At 36.4% G+C, this 18,990-nt stretch overlaps 2 long non-coding RNA genes across 2 annotated transcripts; both read right to left on the reverse strand.

Annotated features, from left to right (window-relative positions):
• Positions 1–2,619: 2,619 nt before the first annotated feature.
• On the reverse strand, positions 2,620–3,339 carry LOC120338431 (uncharacterized). The gene is made up of 2 exons (XR_005569090.2): positions 3,192–3,339; positions 2,620–2,817 (listed from the first exon to the last, which is right to left on the reverse strand). It is a non-coding gene; the product is annotated as an uncharacterized LOC120338431 (long non-coding RNA).
• Positions 3,340–5,992: 2,653 nt separating this feature from the next.
• On the reverse strand, positions 5,993–7,397 carry LOC144428309 (uncharacterized). Its single transcript, XR_013478263.1, has 3 exons — positions 7,255–7,397; positions 6,685–6,822; positions 5,993–6,126 (listed from the first exon to the last, which is right to left on the reverse strand). It is a non-coding gene; the product is annotated as an uncharacterized LOC144428309 (long non-coding RNA).
• Positions 7,398–18,990: the final 11,593 nt, after the last annotated feature.

The following is an 18,990-nucleotide window of genomic DNA, read 5'->3' on the forward strand; positions in this document are numbered from 1 at the left end:
TACTTTAGGTTTCGATCAGTTGCGAAAGCGCTTTGTTAATTCGCGCACGTGTTCAAAATCTACGAGTAGGCTACGTGTTTTGTCAACATCGCTTACACATAAAAAAGAACATTTTCGTATTGCAACATTACGTATTTAGACGTTTCATACATATAGTTTCGAAGCGTTCCGACCAGTCAAACACAAAACCACAACAAGTTCAAGCATAATGAAAGATATGATTCCGTACACGTTTTTTCCTATTTTACTTTCATGCTCTGTTTTACGTCCGAATTATTAATTGAGCAGCAAATGGATCTGTAATATATTTATTAATATTGAACTAAAAATAAAAAAGACACTGTTGGAATATACCAAATAAGATTTTGAATTTGTGTATATTTAGATGCAATCTTACTATTTCCGAAGTATCGTAAGCTTCCTTACAATCTACCACATTTTATCAAGTCTGTCTATGTTTTGCCAAAGAACCGTTATAATTTTGATCTAAGAGATTTTCATACGATGTCATGTGCAGGGCTGGGGAGTCGGAGCCATGGAGCCGAGACATTTTGGTGGAGCTGGAGCCAAGCTTATCAAAACAGATGGAGCTGCAACCAGAGCTGGTGCTACCAAAAATTTTGGTGGCTCCAAGCTCCAGCTTCTAACTATCTTATTTTTTCACATTTATGATTTTCCGATACGTTACAAATGATAAAAACTATACTTTTCAGCTTATAATTCATTTTATAAATTTTAGTTCCCAATATTAAGGTAATTGAAAAGTTTCAGGTTATTCTGTATCATTATATTTTTGGAAATTTAGTATCAAAAATTGAAACGGTCGCTCATCATATCAAAATTCTGCTTCTTATTTCCGCTAAGCTGCAATTTTTCATGATTGTGGTCGAGCTCAAAAACCCTAATGGCCAGGGGTGTATCCAGGATTTAAAAAAAGGGGTTTTGAAATTCCCATGCAACATATTATGATCTTTTCATGGCATAAAATATCCAATTCATTTCAAATGTGTTTAATTCTGTCCAAAATAACTTGCGACTGAGTCGTTTTAGAACAAACGGAAGGTTTTACTATTCCAAAATACACCACGGCAGTCTCTGGGCATAAGAATATGTGGCAAAGTGCCCGATTATATCTTTTTTAATTCATATTTTTTTCGTATTCCTAATCGCAATTCTACAAATATGAGTTGTTATGACCTCGCTCTATCGCAATGCTGCCACTCATATTATTTTCAAAATGTCACCGTTAGAAAAGAATTTATTGAATATATTTTCCATAAATTATGTCATATTATGTTCTGGATAAAAGTCTCATCTGTTCCGGTCGTTATTTTTAAAATAAATAAAAAGGTACGTCGCGAGCACGGTTCAATTGCATACAGATTTATTTCAGTGATGGTATGATTTCCAAATCCAACCAGTAAACAAAATAATGAGATTTGCAAGGCGTTTTTTAGCTGTTGTGGGTCTCCTGGAACAAAGTTTATAGTGTTTTCTGTTTCATTTTAGTATCTTATAATAATAACTCTCCAATGTGGGAAATTTGACTTGCAAATTGACTCCTCTATTTATCTTTAACATCTCATCGCCGATAATTAGTATTGCCTGACGAATAAGTCACCTCTGTGGACCCAAACTTTTGGCCTGATTTTAGGTGGAGGGGTGTCTTATTGGGCGACTATGATAATTTTCATTTTTTGTAATATATTTATCGAGAATGCCCACTAAAAAGCTTTTAAATGAATACTATATTCTAGTGGTTCCCAACCTTTTTATGGCGGCTTGTGGTCCCCTTTCCTGAGGCTTTCAGCACTCATGGTCCCACGGTTTATCATTTCAGTGGAATTTATAGACTTATTTTGATTGGTAGATTTCAAATCTCATTATGTTCAAACAATTCATTTTCGAGAAAGTGAAAATACTCTGTGAAATAACTTTATCAAGCAATGAAACTATGGTGAACAGTAGGTTTTCTCGTAAATGGAAAGTAAAATCAGTTTTGCACCTAGCATTGTAGCTCCTCTCCTACTGCCCTTTGTCGCATTAGAAATCTTTTATATAAACCAATCTACATTTTTGGCCACGAAGAAATCAAAATCTAAAATCTTAGTAAAGATCTGCTCCAACTCCATGATTTTTCAATTATGGCGAATCATATTCAGACCAGCGTTAATCACTATAGGCCATCGTGGTCCCAAATATTTGCCTTAATCATGTTAAATTTGGCGCTCTAGAAGTATATGTACCAATATGGAGGTAACTAGTTTTGTTCGCCTACTTTACATCAAGTTGTTTAATGGGACTGAAACCTATGGACAGGGGTTTTATTCACTTGGCTAACACAGACAGTCCCCTAAATAGAACTAAAACAAGGAAAATTGGAATAAAATTATGCCCTAACCCTAATCTGGTACACACACAGGAGTACCTAATATTTTAGTAAAGTTAAACTTGCTGAGCGTTTAACAAAAAATAAAGCTGATTTACACCTTTCAAGACCATTATTCTAGGTGTGCCCATGTCATTTCAGAAATCAACACCTTACCTTGCATTTTCAGCAAACTATTTTTAACGTTTCGATCCCCGAAATATCATGTAAAGCGCTATAAAAAAAATACATTTTTCTTCAATGCAATTAAATTTATTTCGTTTATAAAGGCTATTTTCGAGTCCCATAAGGTTAATTTGCTTCCATCATTTGTTGCATAAGCTGCTCTAATCTTTTTTGTTCTCTTTGTATTTTTTTCGCCAACTCTTTAAACTTCAGAACAATTTGGTCATCAGGTATTGGTACCCCCGGTACCTCGGGGTCGAATTCTGGTAAATTGAATGAAAATGATGATTTTAAAGTTGATAGTTAAATTATTCGGTACTCCCGTAGTATGCGAACCAAGATGGGGACATCGTAACGTAGTATGTGTACCAGGTTAGGCCACAATTTCAGGTACAAATACTACGCGAGTCACTCGGCTAGTCCGCGAATTCGTGACAGAACTCAAATAAAGAAAATTAATATATATAAAATTATGGCTCTACCCTAACCTGGTACACATACTACGTTCCAAGTATAATCCAACCAATTATTCAGGCAAAAAAGAGTTTTGGAACATGACGAATTGCGCAATCTATGGCGAAAGCTATATTAAAAATACCCATAAACGTTAACTGCTTATATATATATATAGGCTTACCTTCGGATTTAACTAGCGTGCCCAACGTACCACAAAGAATTACAATAAGTATTGAAGTTTCAATTATTCTTCCCATGTTGTTGTCGGGCGATCTTATTGTTTATCTAAAACTGATTGTCTTCTCAAACAGCTGCTATTATATATAACATTGCTCAATGTTTTTATATTGGTAAATAATAATAACAGACGCATTTCCGTTGGTAATAATTACGTTATGTTGATAAATAGGATTTCCGTGATTTCGCATTATTTAGTCAGAATATCTTAAAAACAACAATATACAAACAGATAATTTCGAATGGGTTTTTGATGCGTTATGCAGAGGCATGCCGTAATCAAACAATGCAAATTTTTTTTTTTTTTGAAAAGTGTTCATTCATACTCACATTAATTTTATTTCTCTGTATCGGAGTGCAAAATCAGTCATAGTCATATATCCTTCTGCATTACCATTGATCCGAGTTCTACGCTCATTTTTCTTTCGACTTGGTTGTCAAATTTCATAGCACTTAACTTGGACATGATGCTTCTAAACGCTTTCCTTATATCGACTTCAACTTGGATTGACAAATACAGAATTGAACTCTATCTAGTCTAGATTTTGGCTGTCATATATAAACCCTGCAGCATCAATACATCTCCGACTCAAATGAAAGAACAAACAACACTCTGGTCAAAATTTGTTCTCTATGGCCACTACTAAATGATGGTAAGTTACCTAATTTTACATTTCAAATTACCTATGTAGCCGACTGCGGGACTCAATATATATGTTTCAAAGTTTTTCTAATTTTACGAATCTTATCTCCCAAATGTAACATTATGTCAGGCCATTGAATGCTACTCACCAGGAAGCTATGGCCTTAGCAGTACCGATGAAAGGAGGTAAGACTTGATTTGTACTTTCGATTTGAAGCTTTTAAATTTTCAGATGATTGATTTCAGTTTAAATTGAAAGATACCCGGTTTATATATTTGAGTATTTCTCTCTCCTTTTTGGACACGTAATGGACACATGGATCGTTTTGCTATTAATTTGTTGTTGTTCTTGTTGGTAGTTTTCTTCTTTTTTTTTATGAAAAAAAATCGTTCTTTTCATTTACTAATGGATCAATTGCTTTGAATTTTTCAGTCGTTGAATTCTTTTTATTTTTCGCTACAAAACTATTAATTTTATTTGTTCCTAAATTTTGTGTGAGATTGTGCGCTGTATAATTTTCAATTATGGGAACCCGTTTTATGAAATCGTAATTGCTGCCGTTCATGTTTTTATGAAATCGTGACAGCTGGTACTTACAGTCCACTGTGACAGTCAGTAGGGCGGTAGTGCGTACCCGTACTATGGCGTTTTGGTCTTCGTGTCAATATATTTGAGCATCGCTCTATTGTCTTTGGATCAGATGTTGTATGTGCACGAATGTCCAGAATCAAAGCCCTGGTTGCGACTCATACTCTTGCCCGTATATTTCGTCATTCTGACTATATACTCACGTCACCCTACTACAGGATTGTATTATTTCTACGTGGTCTACCTGGCGTAAGGTCGGTTGTCGTTGCACTCCATTTTTATTTTATCAACCCGGACCGCGTATCAATTTAGTTGTGATTCACAATTCTATTGTGGTATCGTTGTGGTATCTATTGTGGTAATCGTATTGTGGTATTGTGCATGACAAAATTTGTGTCGAAAGCAATGTTATGACATAAATTAAGCTAAGCAGGCTAAAGTACTTATTTTTACATATGTTGGTTGTTATTGCCAGAATTTAAATACCTGAATATTGCCAATTCAAATTAAAAAAATAATCAATGATTTTTATATTTCTAACACGCCAAGATCGATAATTATCACTGCGGCTTCGAGTAGACATTCCCAAACCCTATCCAAAAAACTGTTGATCGAGTGAGGAAGCTTTTTTCTCCCTTGAATGAATGGTAAACGTTTTATTTTATTTCAAAGAAGTTGTCCGTAAAGTTTGTAATCACTTAGGACAATTTGCCTGCAGGGAAATGATCCGAATGAGTAAAATAAAGCGGGTTCAGAAGTATTTTTGTTACCACGATTTTCAATATTTTCCCCCAGAAAGCGTCCGTCGGTAGCAAAAGCGATATATACATTTTGTTAGTCGAGAAATATTTAGAATTTCCATACTCGCCTGAACCAAGATGGAATTCTGACCGCATTGACCTACATTTTTGACTAAAAATGTAGTTTTTTTCAAATAGGGCTTTTTAAGTTTTGTCAGGTATAAAATATATGCAGTGAAATAGGTGTTACGTTCCAGCTAATTCCCAAAAAAGTACCCACTCTGCTAATTTTATTCAAATCTACTTCTCTCATTTTGTATTAAGTCGATATTTCATTATGTTTTCATATTGTGCTTTCACATCTTTACAGGCCAACATCCACAGTGCTGATTTATTTGTTAAACGATATTTGGGCTTATCGCAATTCTAATGGTGATTATGTATGCAGACCAGATGATATCAATTACTGTCCTTTCACGTTTTTTGCACTAAAACAGTGTCACAAACACACCCAAAATCAAATTGAACCATCTACCTAAAGTCAGAGGGGTTTAGTGGCCGTTCCCGCAAAAGAATTGTTTTCGAGCGGCAATTTTCCACAAATTCACAATAAGTGTAAAGCAGTTTTAGGTTTTTTCTGTTCATCGTCGGTGAGTTAAACGCCATTGAATGGCACTAACTATTATTGAGTAATCGAAAATTTGATTTGACGAGGTTATTCGAACCGAATATGCACAGAAAGACACAGCCCTGAGCAGATGACAACAACATAATATTGCGCACTCTATTTTTTCAATAAAAACAACAATATTAATCATTTTGCTATCAGCATATGTATTGCCTTTTCAAATGTCCATACCGTAGCTGGAAGCGGAACAGATCACAGCACGACAATTTTTACAGAAATCTGGAAAAATAGAAAGTTATTTACATTTATAAACAGTTCTGACGGATTAAATTAGTACATGCTGATATAAAGTGGAACTCTTATACTACATGACTTCGGGTGTTGTGAATGTTCAAACCGCCGCATGGTAGAATCACATAATAATATTAAAGATTCATAACAAATATAAGAAAATGAGTTATCCACTTTAGCTAAGCATATAATGATGCCAGAACTGTAAAGATTTGGTATATACGAATCATTTTTTATACCCAATCAATCGCGAGTGTTGTTGGCTTGCAAGAAAGGCTGTTGAATGGTTTTAATTTAGTGATCATACAACTAAAATTATTAAATATATACAACTTTCTTCAAGCAGAAAAGATTGAGAAAAACTATATTTTTCTGATTGACAGCAGATAATCAACAATAAAAGCTTTGTTTCAACAATTTAGTCAAGCAAATTTTATTTTCTATGAACAAGAATAAATGAAGAAAACTGAGAATATTGTAAATTTATCTGAATAAACTATATATATTAATAATTAAACTTTCCAAATGTCAATTGAGTATAAATACTTCTTTTTCCTGGTCGCTTAATCTTGGAGCAAGGTTTGCTTGCATAGCTTCCATTTCGAAGCTTGCAAAATTGTTTGCACTGTTTGCTTCTCCTGTCAAACATCAGTTCATCAAATTCACGAACATAATCGTCAATATCTGGAATATTGTAGTTTATTAATTTAATCGAATTAGTTAAAGCCAATTATCGCAGTCTACCGTGAGTTACCGTCAATGGTATATCTAGGGTGTGGCAGCAATTGCTCGTGCCATGACCACCGTATGGACAGGGGCGCAAAAACGGCGAAATATTCCAATTGCACAATGTTCAAATAAAATAATTTCAAATTGAATATAATTGAAACTCGTATTTTTACGTAAATAATAACGTACAAGTATCTCAATTCAACAACAGTCATTGAAAATTGTCAGTCAATGATGCGACTGGTTACCGTACCGATTATGCAGGGTAGGGTATAAAGATACGCGATATGTAGCTGTGGTTAGGGGCTCAAAGTTTGATCTTGTTTTTTATTGCTTTTTCCCAATGGTAATAACCTAAGTAAAGTTAAATAAATCAAATAACTTGACCTTGTGAATTGACGACCGCAATGAAAACGACTAACAGTGCAAGAGCAGCTAGTATTGCTTTCCGTCCCATTCTTTTCATCTTGCCCAAGATCTAGTGTCGAATGGCGAATGAAGTCGGCTTTTTATGCCTTTGTACTGCAAATAAATTACAGCGATATTACTCGCGTTTCACTGTAAAAATGCTTGAATTGACTAAATGGCTTGCTTGCATTATTCAAATGATATTTGTAGTTGGTTCATAGCTTGCAAGAAAGTCACGGCCGTTTCAAACAATTCACGAGTCGAAAAAATACATACGCTTGTAAATCTCTGCCTAGTTTTTAACAAAATTCCCCATGGTTTTAGAAAGCTCTTAACATATTCAATATAACATGCATATAGAAAACGTGGCAACGTTTCAAGAATTAAAACCTCTTTCTAATGGTTCGACACGTTAACCCGAAATCATTAATTGGAGGCAACTTTGCATCTTATTAGTCGAGTCTAGACTCTAGAGCAACGTTTTTTCCGTCAAGTACCCCCCTCACGAAACAATCAACGCGAACCCCCGGTAATCACACCGAACAAAGTTGTGATATATATATATATATATATATTGAATAACGATTTGTTGCAACACCAATTTTTTGACCATATGTAACTAAATTAAATCGTCTTGTTGATATCATTGCCCTTGTCGTCTGCCTAACTAATGAATTCCTAAAATCTCTCCCAATTTTCAATTAGCATAATCACTTCTCCAATGCTCGCAGCACGCTGTTTTTAGAGATTTTACAGTTTGAACGCAAAGACTTGAATTTCACATTGTTGCGTCACAATCACAACAGTGCAAGATCAGGTAAAATCTACGTTTCAATTGGCTTCTAGTTTCAAGGGGCACGCGTTTTTCCATTATAGTAAGGAAGGATATGAAAAAACAGCAACATACAAAAACTCGACTGTCATCCAAGTACCCCTGGAAATCTTCTCGTGAACCCCTCGGCGTTCGCGAACCCCAGGTTGAGAACCCCTGCTCTAGAGTGTGCCAGCTGTCAACTATCGCTGAAAAGCCACGCCTCGACAATTATAGTCTCTTAACGAGATCCTGGGTACATCACAACTACGTCGCAATCAACATACAGAACTTTATTTAGGACCTCCATGCGTAACTAGGGTTAGTTCGGATACCTATAATTTTTACTATCCGGATAACGGATATATCCGGGTATTCCGTATTTTAAATATCCGGTTAACCGGATAGTTACTGCTGATTTCAGAGAACGGATTTTGCAGGATTTTTGCGGTGAATTGACCAAAAACCACCACACAGTTCTATTGTAAATACTGACATATGTATTATTTTTCTTGAATAAGAATGGTTGTGCATTTTAATGTTGAATGTGTCAATAAATAATAATTTAAGCTCTGTAATCGTACCGATGTACAGCGGAATAATAAAACGAAACATTTTTTGAAAATATTGTGTCCTAATTGTTTTTCCCCCGACTGCTGAAGTTATTTTCTCCTATTTAAATAATATGTAAAGATTTATATTATTTCTATTTTATTGTTAATTTTTTTTAAAGCTTCTTTTTGTGTCTAGAGCCTCTTTTCTTTAAATTTTGATTTGTACTAAATTTTAGTGTTGCAGACTCACAATGATCATCCGCACCTTCCTATCAATTGCAATGAAATTTATTATTGGTACGTATAGTATTTTGTGTTCTATAATATTTTTTGATTTCTTGCACGACGAAATAAACGTTGTTAATATATACCACAATAGCATACATATAAATGAAATCATGAACACAAAAAATCGTGCATTTTGAACATTTGATTTCGGTGAGAGAAGTATCCAAAAAAAATAGAATATAGGGGGGACAAATTCCGTGAAGTGTATAGAAAAATATAAGTAATTTGAACAAAAATTTTAATAACAAAGCAAATTGATGATTTTGAAAATAACGAAGTGGTCAGGAATTTCTTCTAATTTGAAAACTTCACTTATTTAACATGTCACTGTAAATATTCTCTGGTTTGTACTAATTAGGCGTGTTTTGTGATGTAATAGTCAAGTTCACCCCAGCTTTACACGGATGACTAAAATATAGGCAGAGTGTGTGGATATAAGTGATTATTACTCTGAGAGATGTCAATGGCCACTCAACAAAAAATATAAAAATCACTAATGCGCACATGCAATAGTTATACTGCTCTATTATCCGGTTAACCGTTACAATAATATCCGGATATCAGATAGCAAAATACCTCTTGGTTAACCGGTTAACCGCTATCCGGATAATCCAACCCTAAGCGTAACCCATATTTTAGAGCAATTTTCTTCATACTTTTTTCCGCCCGACCCACTTATCACGGCTAAATTTTTTGCGATCCCCAGGAAGTTTAATGATACCGATGTTCTCGCATATACTCATACATGAGATCGAATCTTGACTCTATTTCGGCGATGGTGGGTGTGAATACTGGTTCCAAATTGGATCCACATTTTGGTTAACATATGCTAGTGTTGAAAAATATTTTTAACGCAGATAAGTGGTGGGAAAAGAAAGAAGAGAAAATATGGGTGGTTCTGACAATAGGTACCCCGACACACATTGAGCCTATTCGCCCAGTTTGAAGGGCCATGGTTTAGGGATGGATTTTTCTTATTACCCTGGAATTACTATTATTATTATTATTACCTGTTTTAGGAAAAAAATACTATGCTTGTACATACTAAAAACGTAGTAGGTTTTGCCAAATTTTCATTTTATTTCTGAATACCAAATTTCGTCATCCTTATCGTTTCAGAGATAACGGAATCCTTGTTGTTATATAGCATCAAGTTTAACATATGATTCGGTTGCGTGATTTTTGTTTAATATGGTGTAATGATACGCAAGAACTTTTTATCTGAGATACACTCAGGTTTCTTCTCAAATTAATTGTAAACGCTTGGTTGAAATTCAGCGGCAAATCTTTCGGCTGTGGGTTGGACATTGCTGTTCTATAGATGCTTCATATGAAATCGTCATTACTTTTTAGTTTCCTCCTAAATTTTTGCTGTCATAATTTTAAGGCAGGGCAGCCGTGTAATTAGGCATTTGATGGAAATATTGAGGCATACGTATAAGATATTAACTCTTAATAACCATTCAAATTAGAACCACATGTAAATAAGCAATGAATTAACCTCCCTTATAGAACGGGTTGATAAAGGTATTTGATAAAAATATTGAGGCATCAAAAATATAGTGCTGAATATTATGAAAAAAAATTTCAATCCTGAGTTACTCTGATATGGATATTAAAGCTATGAATGAATTCCAATAAAGCATATTGTACGTATAGTATGTATAGAATACCGTTAAGTACCATAGTGCGCATCTTTAATAGTCAATTCATGATAAAATTTTTTGTATTGCTGGAAAATTGACATTGAGTGATTCATCGGAATTTTTTTTCGCAAGAATTTCCACGCAACAATTACTGCATTCAAATTGCCTCAATATATTTTTATTGATGCCCAGAAATGTTTTATAGGAAAGCAAATTGAATGGAACAATAGTCTGATATTCTATGTGAATGAATGGATACAGTGCTTTTTGAGCCTATTTCTATTGCTTGAATGAAATTAAATAAAAGTATAGAACGTTGCAAAAAAAAGCACTGAATAATAATGTCATTGGTACAAAAACACGTAAAATTTCGACGACGCGGACTTGAATTCTGTAACTCGGTCTAGGTTTCTACATTATTCCTAATATTAACATGGTGTGAGATATGCCAACGCGCTGCTTTCCACATATACATGTGAAAAATTTTGTATTGTATTAACGAAAAATCGATTTTTTAAAAATGGAGACGGAGACAAATAACAATAACAACAAAATTTTGAAACGATCGTTATGGCCACTAAACGTGTCCAATAATGAGTACAAACAGTGGGCAAATAAAAATTTAGCATCCACGTACAAGTAATAACGTGAACAGCCATATTTCACTTTAGAAAGGGAAAAATTTCACAGTCATTTCTATTAACGACGAAAAACAATGGAGCGCATTTTGACAGTCTGGTATTCTATTTAGATCATTTGCTAGAAATCCAACGACGAGATTAACAAAGAAATAGTAACAAAATAGATTGTATGTGAAGAGCAAATATTAAAATTATACCCTGAAATACCACTATTAAGTATATATATGTAAAATGTTAAAGATTATCAATTTCATAGTTCATCAATTGAACTTAACAATTTCTCGTTGAATCAGATTCCGATACTTTGATTGAAATCGTTCCAAAATATGCAAATGACAAAAATGTTGCATTCTAGTAACTAAATATTTATATTTTTAACAATTTTATATAGAGAGGAGAAGCAGGCGGTGGTTAAACAAAGTGTGTTGCGTTGGATTTTCTTTGCTTCACGCCATAGTATGTACAGTTACACTCTTTGTCTTTACCAGACTTTCTTAATCGCCTTGCGCATGGTGTTTGAAAAAATGATATTTGATATTCTAATCTAACCACTGTAAGTTTCAAAGCGATTGTTTCTGTAGTTGAAGAGAAAAGACATTTTATACAACTAGAGCAGTGTTTCCCAACCTTTTTTGGTCGCGGACTATTTTCTCACCGGCGAAAACCTTTGCGGACTCAAGGTGCGTTTATTGCAACCTTACTCTGTGTGAAGAAGCAATAAAACCGAACACAACAGAATTTCAAACTCGGAAATTCGCCGCAATTACGCGTTCGTTAAAAGAGCCGATTTTGTAGTGGTTTTGGCTTTTCTGTCGCACAATATTCAATTCATGACAACGACGAGAATTTATAATGTCTTTCTATATTCTTAATTTAATTGTGTTCATGATAACTCGCGGTTGCGTCGACTTACGACAAAATGAAAGCTTTACCTCTTTACAAAGCCACAGAAATCTGCGAACATAATAATGTAAAAATATATTGCCCGAATATATATAATTTTAATACATATTTTTTGCGATCTTGCGATTTGTTATCGCCGTAAGAAAAATCCTACCATTGGCTATTAATTTCCAGAAAATACAACTTGATTTAGTACTTTTGAAAAATATATGTAAAGTGTATTAGTAAATAAAAAATACATATTCATCGCCTTGCTTTAGTATTAATTTAATTGCGATCATTTTAATCTGCGGTTGTGATGACGAAATAAAAGCAGTACTTCTCAGAAAATTTCATGACAACCCGTGGACACAAAAATGCGTGGTAAAGTGCCCGATTATATTTGTTTTGATTCGTATTCTTGTGAATTCGATCAATCTGTGCTGTTCGTACAACACTTACGGCGCTTCAGTACTGTACTAATGTTGAGGCAGTAAATCAAAAAATCCTAAGGGAAAATGCCCTGGTACGTATACTACGGTAGTACCCGAAATTTTGCGATTTGCAATGTCCAAAAAAGCGTTTGTTATTGGCCGCGGACCATCATAAAACAAAAGTTGTGGTGTTCTCCGTTTTATTTTGTATTGCCACTTTTCAGTTTAGAAAATTCGGGTTGCCATCATTGACACTCATCAGAAAAAAAAATTATTCCTCGTTGTTCGAACTTACGAGAAAAACAACCTGGCTATGGCTATGACGCGTGTGTCGACTCTGTGTTTTCGTCGGAAATCCGCAAGTGAGTTGTGAAATCCAATCGTTTGATTAAGCGACGCGCACAAGTGTAGTTTTAAGTATTTTGTGGCACCTGACGCGCCCCAAGGCCAAAACCATGCCGGAATTTCCAAACCATGGCCGCTATGTCCTAAACCCATGCGAACTGACTTTTTAGCTCCCACATAAGACATATCAATGGCGAGATGTCGTTACCACGGCAGCAAATTGAAAACCAAAGACGGAAAAAATTTTGCTGCCGTAAGCAGGGCATGTCGGATGTAATGGCATGGCTGCTCCTGATGGTGATAAATATTAGATAAGTTGGCACATTTTTCTTATCGATACAGTTTTGATGGATATGGGGTTAGGTTTCAGGTTTAAGTAGATATAATTCCGCATGATAAACTAAAATCTGGTACATGGCTTTGTGAATATACTGGTAATAGCGCCATAACCACGGCAAAAGCTGCCATAGGTTCGTTCGTGGCAGGAGCTGCCATGAAGTAGTAAAAACTGCGCCTCGACGCGCAAGTGACCCGTCGCGTCACCTGTTATCATATTTTCGAATAGTAAATTGCTATTCTAATATTCGAATATATGCCTAGCCCTACTCAGTAACAAGTAATTATTGACTCGATTAGTGTTATGTGAATAAACTTGCTTTTTATGTTTTTTGTTTTATGTAAATTTCAACGTAAATCGTAACTTGGCTGATAGTTAAGTTCCGGAAAAACGTTTGCGGCCCGCGGTGAATTTCTGGCTCGTTGCGGACTCATTCAATCGCTCCACGGACTCATTTGAGACCGCGGACTCGGGTTAGGAAACACTGAACTACAGGAAAGGGAATAGCAACAAGATGGACAACAAGAACATCATTTCAAAACGATCCACATGATAACGGATCATGGTGTCCGTATTTAACTTGTGAATATATATTTTTTATGTTTATATGCTACCATTATTAAATTTTAGTCTTCCGGGTATGAATGCTGTTTTAAAATTCGAATTTGTATTGTGAGTCTTCGAACATCCATAACACGTGCGAGAAAAAATATATCTTTCGCTCTCTTCTTCGGCCGTCGGGCTGGTCGTGTCTGCCGCTTGTTATGTTTGAAGTATCGAGTTGCTGTTTCCAATCAAGAACCAATCCAAAATCTTAGGTCTTCCGATCTCACTATCACGGCGGCAAAACCTAATGTGATAATGGCGAGCACGCTAGGGTTTAGTCGAAGATTTGTACATTTTGTGTCCAATAAAAAGAAGGTTTGAATTCCCCAGACGGGGCACGTTAGAACGATTTGAGAGACAGAATTTTGCCTAAGATGGAATTTGCCTAAGAAACCAAGATGGAAGAATACAAGATAAATTGCAAGAGCTTCTGGAAAATTTTGATAAACACAAACGCCGCCATCGACGAGTATTGTGTGGGGTCAAAACCAAATCCAATTAACAGATTTCAGTCAAAATCACACAAAATAAGCACGTGCCTAAGGGAAAGGGGACATCACGATAAATTCCTATACACAACCTGGAATAGAATACCATTAATGCATTTATAATAGTATGGAAAACTCATGGACCATAGCCTACTTTACATTGATTAGCATATATTTCATCAGAATCTAGGAAAACATCATGACGTGTGGCCTTGACATAGTAACAGAATGAATATAGAAAGGTAGAGCCTACATCGCACGCGAAATTTACCGCGTGTCTGTGGTAGTTTTCCCTGTCGCATTGCTCTTTAAGACAAAATTTACGTTATTTTTCGTTTTAATTTTAGTGTATAATATATCGTTTGCATCTATAACGCCGATCTATAAAAGCATAACGCCGGATCAATTATAACCTGGGATGGTTTTTAAAATTAGAAACAGTAAACCAGAGTGTTATGAAAGATAACAGGATACCGATTCTAGGCTTTATTAAACATAAGAACACCACTACCACAACTTAACACTGTAAACAATAGAATAACACGCAAACAGTAAAGTGTGCAGTACGACAGAACCAGAGCAATCAAGAGTACATTGTTTATCTAATAATTACACTGTAAAGAAATACTAACACCACAATTTCCCCCTCCTAAAAGATTATTTAACAAAAGTTTAATAAACATTTCACTCATAGTAATGTAAACGATCAATTGGACGTTTTTCTCTAGTAGAACGCCTAGGAGCCGGGGTGTCTATCTTCTTCATTGGGGATGTTTCGCGTTTTTCATCATCACCAAGAATATTTGACTTTTCTTCCCCTTCTTGAATTTCTGATTGGTTGATAACGGGATGCGATATATTTGGTACATAGTCGGAATCTGCTGTATCAGCCTGCTTTACAGGTAATTGAGAATGTTGATTATCGGAGGAACTTCCATTATTTTCACTTCCAAACGACGTACCATCACCACACGGTGCAAGATGCTTTGTTGATACTGTTGAGGTTTTACCATCTGAATACCGAATATGAGCGTAATGTCTGTTCGCATCTAGAAGTTCCACTTCATCGACGTATGGATCAGATTTGTTTCTTCTAATCTGTCTCTTGAGAAGAACAATTTTAGAATTTGTCAGCCACGTTGGAACGGCATATCCTGTGGTAGATCTTCTTGCAAAATTGAACAACCGTTCATGTGGTGTTGCATTTGTTGCAGTACACAATAGTGATCTGATGGAATGCAAAACATTTAATAGAACGTCTTGCCAACATTCAATTGGCAAACCTTTTGACATTAAAGCAAGTTTTATTCCTTTCCAAATTGTACCATTGCACCTTTCTACTTGACCATTCGCCGAAGGATTGTAAGGAGTTGTTCTACTGTGAGACACACCCTTTTCTTGCAAAAATCTTTTAAACTCACAACTCATGAAAGCCGAACCACGATCAGTATGTATGTAAGCAGGCATTCCAAATACAGCGAACAATGGAGTTAGACTTTTTATGACACTGGCGGTCGAAACATCAGGTGTTGGAATAGCGAAGGGAAATCGTGAAAACTCGTCAATTACGCAGAGAAAATATTTGTTGCGATTGTTCGACGGAAGAGGTCCCTTGAAGTCAATACTTAAACGTTCAAAGGGCTGAGTCGCTTTTACAAGAGTTCCTGCTTCAGGCCGATAGTATTTAGGTTTTATCTCTCTGCATACACGGCAATTCAAGACAGTTCGCTTAACGTCTTCAGTCGAATAAGGTAAATTACGGACCTTAACAAAATGAGCGAATCTAGATATACCTGGATGGCATAATGCATCATGTAATTTAGTGAGGATATTAGTAGAAGGAAGAGCGCATGAAATCCTCGATAGAGTGTCTGGTGCAACATTGTCTTTGCCTGGTTTGTATGCGATATCGAAAGAGTAACCGGATAGCTCAATTCTCCATCTTGTTATTTTTTCATTTTTGATTTTACCTTTGTGGCGCAAATCAAACATGTAAGAGACACTTTTCTGATCTGTTTTCATGATGAAACGTCTTCCTGTTAAAAAGTGACGCCAATGTCGTACTGCTTCAACTATGGCCATAGCTTCTTTTTCGACCGAAGGGTGTTTAAGTTCAGAGCCGTGTAATGTACGTGAAAAAAATGCCACGGGACGACCAGATTGATTTAGTGTCGCTGCTATAGCAATATCTGAAGCATCAGTTTCCAATTCAAATGGAATATTTTCATCAACGGCAATGAGAACAGCATTTTCTATTAACTGTTTTAGTTCATAAAAAGCTCCAATAGCAGTGTCAGTAAGAGGAAAAGAGGTCGATTTTGTTAATGATCTGATTCTATTTGAGAAGTTTGGAATCCATCTAGAATAGTATGAAAAGAATCCCATGCATCTGCTCAATTCTTTAGAATTTGATGGTATTGGAAGTTGGCGTAAAGGTTTTAATCTTTCGGGATCTGGACGAATTTCACCTTCAGCAATTTGATATCCTAAAATCGGCAATGTTCGAGTAGTCCATATACTTTTTGATTCATTAAAAATCAATCCTCGTTGTTTTGCAGATTCCAGGAAAGCAGCCAGGTTTTTGTCGTGATCCTCTTTAGTCATTCCACAAATAGTTATGTTATCCAAATATGGAAAAACTCCTCGCAGTTGTTCTTCTTTCACGAGCTGCTTCATTATCCGCTGAAAACAAGAGACCCCGTTTGTGATTCCGAAAGGCAGCCTTGTGAATTGGTATAAATTTCCCTCGGCTTCAAACGCGGTAAACTCTCTGTCTTGGTGTTTCAGTGGAACTTGATGATAAGCGCTAGTGAGATCAACAGTACTAAAAACTCGATATTGTGCGATTTCATTCACTAACTCTGAAATGTTTGGCAATGGGAAAGCGTCCAATAAAGTGAACTTGTTAATAGTTTGCGAGTAATCAATTGCCAAACGTTTCTTTCGATTTTCTGCTTTAACCACAACGACTTGAGCTCTCCATGGCGAAAGGCATGTTTCGATAATTCCTTCTCGCTGAAGTCTTGCTACTTCGTCTCGAATGAATAATCTATCTTCATGTGAATATCTTCTCGATTTAGTGGCGATTGGATGACAGTCCGCAGTTAAATGTTTGAATGGTTCAGGTGGGGTTATTTTCAATGACGAGAAATTCGCAGTTACTACGATGAAGACCTAACATGACACCAAATTTTGTGATTTACAATGTCTAGAAAAACGTTTTCAATCCCAGGTGAGTCTGCTGAAACCAAACGTGTGATCTTCCATTTTAAGTTTTGATATTTTAGAATGCCGCTTTTCAATCAAGAAATTTGAGTTGCGGATTTACCTCTTTATTAATTATTATTTTCAGCATTTCGTCACCGATGATTATAATATGGTAACATGTTTTTGACATTGAACTCATAATTCCCCACGAGAACAAAAAAGCAAATGACGTCGTCATTGTGTAACAATACTTGTATAAAATTTATTTTGGGGCTCCGTGAATAATAGTCAACCTTTTCAAGGGCTCCGCAACACCAAAAGTTTGAGAACCCCTGCTGTAAACAATAGAATAACACGCAAACAGTAAAGTGTGCAGTACGACAGAACCAGAGCAATCAAGAGTACATTGTTTATCTAATAATTACACTGTAAAGAAATACTAACACCACACAGAGATAAGACGGTCAGCTGGTACAAGAGATATAAAGGATCAGGTTAACGAATCGTCCTCCCCTCTTAGTATTCTTCCACTGACAGTCAGAAATCTGGTTTGCAGATTCGCTCCTTTTTTTTTTTTTAAAAGTAAACTGAAATAAACCACAAATTTAAAACGAGATATTCACACACACACATTCAATAGTTAAAGAATCGCACACGACAGCTCCAGACGAACATTTTTATTGAGGCATGAAGACCCGAATACACCTGCTTCGAATCAACGGAGTATGTTTCATGTAAATATTTCAGAGTAATTAGCCTCGTCGTGGGCTGCCAAGCGTGACGCCGTTATTTAAGTAAGATTCTGATCCACCCGATCTTCGTCAGTAACGGTGGCGCAGGGGAAGCGTAGAGACATGGTCGAACATTAGACCTAGTATGAATGCGGGTTCAAACCCCATGGGGTAGACTGAGCTGTAGGAATCACAGAGCAGGCGGTAGGGATGCAAGCAAGAGCAGAGAACAAAAGAAAATACGGGCCGGCACAGGAAGCCACACCAGCCGCAAGTAGGGTAGACTGAGCCGCAGGGATGGGCAAGCAGGCGGTCGCGAGGGAAAAGGGCGCAAGCGAGAGCAGCAGCCAACGAAACCGAAAGGTGGGGTGCAAGCAAGAGCAGAGACCAAGGGGCAGCAGGAGCCAGCATACGTGGCCACACCAGCCGCAAGCAGGGGAGACCAAGCAGGGCTGGGCAAACAGGCGGCCAAGAGAAAAAAGGGCGCAAAAGCAAGAGCAGCAGCCAAAGAGACCGAAAGGATGGATAGGTGGGGGGTGCAAACAAGAGCAGAGACCAAAAAGCAGTAAGAAATACGTGGCCACACCAGCCGCAAGTAAGGGAGACCAAGGCTGGGCAAACAGGCGGCCAAGAGAAAAAAGGGCGAAGAGCAAAAGAGACCGAAAGGTGGGGTGTGCAAGCAAGAGCAGAGACCAACAGTATACGGGCCAGCATACGAGACCCACACCAGCCGCAAGTATGCGGA

This window comes from Styela clava, chromosome 10 (assembly GCF_964204865.1).
Source record: "Styela clava chromosome 10, kaStyClav1.hap1.2, whole genome shotgun sequence".
Taxonomy (NCBI): Eukaryota; Metazoa; Chordata; class Ascidiacea; order Stolidobranchia; family Styelidae; genus Styela; species Styela clava.